The sequence below is a fragment of the Capsicum annuum genome, chromosome 5 (genome assembly GCF_002878395.1).
Source record: "Capsicum annuum cultivar UCD-10X-F1 chromosome 5, UCD10Xv1.1, whole genome shotgun sequence".
In the NCBI taxonomy this organism is placed as follows: domain Eukaryota; kingdom Viridiplantae; phylum Streptophyta; class Magnoliopsida; order Solanales; family Solanaceae; genus Capsicum; species Capsicum annuum.
The window spans coordinates 105,629,469-105,634,523 of record NC_061115.1 but is presented as its reverse complement, the minus strand read 5'-3'; positions in this window follow the sequence as shown (position 1 = coordinate 105,634,523).

The following is a 5,055-nucleotide window of genomic DNA, read 5'->3' as shown; positions in this document are numbered from 1 at the left end:
AGAGTCCTGCGGATCAGAACAATGACATTCGTTTTCTATCTTTGGGAGGCTATAGGGAATTCTTAGGATTTCTTCACTTCTTTCACTTATATCGTCCTAAGAGTCTGAGTTGGTTTGTAGAAGTATTCCCTTGACTTCACTCTTTTGCATATGGCTAAGACACGTGCTACCGCAACACGAGACGGGGGTCTCAAGACTGAGCCTAGGTATCTTACTCCTATTTATAGACAACCCAAAGGTCATGGACAGCCGCGTGATATAGATCTTCTACTTTGTCATGGACTCAATTCTCTGAAATGTTCATGGAGAAGTATATGCCTCCCAGCCTTAGAGATCATTTGAGGGATCATTTATCTAGATTAGAGAAGGACTCTATGATAATTCCAGAGTATTAGGATCATTTTCATAAGTTGGATAGGCATACGACTTCTATTTTGGATACTAAGTATGAGAGAGTTTGTTGCTTTGTTAGAGGGTTGAGACTTCCCATTTGTATGTATACTTAGAGTTTAGCTATTGTAGGTAAGTCTTTTGGAGAGGTTTTAAATCACGCTTAGATGCTCGAGGATATGCCTCATGAGGCCCAAGGGGGCAACGATAAGAGGCCTAGATATCAAGGCAATTTTAGTGGGAATCATGGTAGTTCCCGATTCAAGGATAGTAGTCCTGATGGTGGGTATTCTCCATGTCCATCCTATTAGTGTATTCAACTCATTTAGGCAGCTCTTCAGATCACTGGCGGAGGTCAGTCTAGTGCTAGTGATCACCCTAGTCAGGGTAGTGGTCAACCTTTGAGGGGTTCGTCTTCTAGTCATTCTAGTCGTGGTGGTAACTTCGGGTCAGCTAGATCTGTTGGTTCTAGTTTTGCTCCAGGTTTATATTATAGTTGTGTGGGTCTTGGATAGTATTCTCAAGAGTGCCCTATTCATGGGGTGATTATTGCTTCGGCTTCCCACTATTAGAGCAGTTCATCCCTCAGCTATAGGTGGTTCTTATGGTTGTAGGGTAGTTTTCGAGGTACTCGAGGAGGTTCTTAGGTAGTCAGAATAGGAGGTCAGTCAGATGCCCCGATAGGTGGAGGGCGTGGTCAACTTTATACAGTACCTTCTAGACCTGAGGCTGAGACTGTAGATGTTGTTGTTACAAGTATGATTTTTGTGTCACCAATTGGACCTTACTTTATTTGATCGGGGATCCACTTATTCTTATATATCTTGTTATTATGCACCACGGTTTGAGTTTTCTTATGACTTATTATCTATGTCATTGCGTGTATCTACTCTTGTGGGTGATTCTTTAGTTAGTTCTCAGATCATGTGTTGTGAATATTAGTGATGTTGATACTTATGCAGATCTTATTATTCTGTACATGGTGGATTTTGATGTGATTCTAGTCATGGACTGATTATCCCAATATCATACGGTCATAGATTGTTTTGCCAAGTGTCATAACCCAATTCACAAGTCGTGATGGCACCTACTAAAACCCACTAATAGGTAAGCCAACACCGTAACCCAGAGCTAAGGCAATGGGTTACTATGGTAGAAACGCTTGACAAGGTCCTCTTTAGATGAACACAATCATAAACAATAATGTTCCGTAAAAGGCAACCAAATACGGACACCAATCCCATAACCTGGTAATATCATTACAAGTGCATCTAAGTTCGATAATAGGATATACAACTCAAAGTCTAAATAGTCTTATACATTTTTCTTGAATACAAAAGACTGAATAAATATAGGAGGGAAACGGGTGACTCAAAACTCCAAGAGCTTACCCTATCTCCGGAAGATCAACACTACACGATCTCAACTCAGCGGCGGCCCTTCGATCTACACCAAAAAGGTACAAAAGTATAGTAGGAGTACCAAAACAATGGATACTCAGTAGGCATCATCGGACGACTGAGCTAAATTATGATATAAAGATGATATAAAGTATGATAATATCTCTAAGTCAAGGTAAGAATCAAACCTAAATCATCTTCATCATCACTGTACGAATTAACTAACCAACTAGAACAATAATACGACATCTCATATTAGTACTTACCAAAATTGTCATATAAAATGAAAACTTGGTCCGGAAGCATAAAGTAACATATATACAATTACAATCTCATAACTACCAAGTTCAACGCGCATACAACTATTAGAGCATAAAGTAAAAGAACTCACCACGGCATCCCAAACCACCAGGAAGTATACCCAAAAGAACATAAAGTAAAGAACTCATCACGGCGTCCCATACCACCAAAGAGTGCATCAATAGATCAAATCATCAATGTATCAAGATATATATATATATATATATATATATAACCAACTCACATTTATCCATGGTTTCCATAATTCCCATCAACGGTCACTTTCTAAGATCTATAATCATCATGAATTACCATAATTGAAATAACACATACCAAGGTAATCATAACCATAGTCATATAGCCATTTAGATATCTATGATATCAATACACTCTATCTAATCGTTACTAACTAACCATCACTTATTATTATTCTTAGGCTACAAATTCACTAGTCGTCATTCTGGATTTCCAATCATAGCCTAATTGGTTCTTTACCAGATCTTTATTTATGAGATAGCCTCAACTATCATTCACTAAGTAGCCAACATCCACACCTAGTCAAGATGCACTCCTAATCCATAGACGCCACCAGACCAAAGGTTAATTCTAGTTATCATAGCCACACTATTCATTATATAGGAAAAGGGTACATATCATCAAATATACACATCTATGAATCAACCAACGCCTCTTACTATCTAGCATCATAATCTATATATCCTCATTTAACAATCCAACAACATTATACCTTAGTCATCAATACCATTAATCATCACCAATTCTAATCTATTATCACCATTGACCGCATAGCAACCACAATTGCTAGTTATCACATTTCAACCAACGAAGTCCATTACTTAGTATTTTGGACTTCTAGTCATCAAGTAAAATAGTCACTTAGTAGTCAACTAGTTACCACACAACTCATTTAACTAGGCAATATTCCTTAGTTAATCCCTTTATTCAAGCCAAACATACCCACTAGGTGAATTCTTATTTCTACACAAGATCTTACTACTAATTAGCCTTAACTCTTTATTCATCATATTCTATTTCTACTTGCTATTTAATACTAGTGAGAATCACACCACTAAACAAGTGATTAGGATTGAAAAATTATAACTGACACTCCATGATTAGCGTCATATCTTTAAGGCACACACGAATGTAATCATATGAAGGAATAATCACATATAAACATACACATGTTTATCATACATAACATCAATATATCCTCCGAATGTATCAACCATCGTAATATCATCAATATATCCTCTGGATGTACCAGACATCATAATATCATCAATATATCCTCCGAATATACCGGGCATCATAATATCGTCAATATATCCTCTGAACTTATAGGGCATCATAATATCCTCAATGTATCCTCCGGATGTATCGGGCATCATATATCATCAATATCTTCTCCGAACTTACCGGGCATCATCAATACATCAATATATCCTCTAGATGTAATGGGCATCATAATATCACCAATATATCCTTCAAATGTACCGACATTATAATATCATCAATATTCAGAATAACATCAATATATATATATGTGTGTTTGTGTGAGTAGCTGAATCATTGACAAGTACAAGCACAACAAACAATAGAGTATAAGAAAAGTAAGGAGAGACATATCATAGTATCTTACAATTAATTATCAATACATTATAATAGTATGTGCATAACCATGCATATCCATATGGTATAAATACTCAACACATTACCAGGCTCGACATGATTATTAGCATGGTCAATTACAATCCATAGTTATACTTTTTAGAATCTCTCTTATTAGGCATGATTCACAATACTAGCAAAAAGGGATTCTTTAACACAAACATAAGTTTAATCACTAGGCTTGAGCATAATATGAGTAATGACATAATTCAAGGCTCACATAGTAAACTAGCCAAAAGTTAAGTGACAGCATAGTCATAGGTTCAATTACAAGTCTTTCCATTTCTATCCAAGTAATGAAAATAAGATAACCATCAAGTATGCATAATATCTCCGAAATCAACATCATACATAACCCACTTACCAGGTTTAGCCACCATATTACCAAAGTATATTCTAGGCATTTATCAAGTTATCTAGGTCACTAATGAAAGCTAACGTGGTTATTTATTCCCTTAGCAGGTTTTCTATGGAAAGCTTGTCTCATATGGATAAGGAGGAGCGAGATTTCGTGAGGATATTACATAGTTCAAGCTTAAGGTGGGTCAAGTTCCTCTTCTAATATCCCAGATTATCTTCTTCAAGTTTAAATTCTACCTTAAATTAGACTAAGTTATCCAAATCATGTCTAAAAGGTTTATCAATTCACACACTAGTTCTATAGGATAATTCTTTCTCAAGTATTTCTCTTAATTAACCCAAAGGACCTAATACCAATTCACAATTATGCATATCTAGGTTAGCATACTCTTAAGATGAGTGAACAAGGTCACTCCTATATAAATGGAGCAACTAGAGAATTCCCATGCTATTCAAGAGATAACAAGTCCAACTAACCATTCTAGACTATGAGTCAAATATCACATTTAAAGTATTCAAAGACCTAGGTGATTCAACTAATTCCAAACATTACCATATACCATTTCAACATCTAAGACCCCACCCAATCTTATTAAGATATCATAATTATACTACAATAAAGTTCAATCTTACACAAGTAAGCCTAACCTACCTCGAATCAAAATATAGTTCACGAACCAAAAATCTTTGCTTTTCCTTTCCTTGAAGCTTCTTCAATGAGTCACGCTATCAAAAACATAATCTATACATTATAAGAGAATAATAACACCCATATTGCACCATTGTGCTTTGAGTCCAAAATAATAGCAAACACTCCTAAGTGGATCCCACATATAGAAAATGGGTTTCTGAGACAAACCCATTGTTCAAATACCAAAAGGGAGTTATAACCCTCAAGAAATTTGTGCAAAAT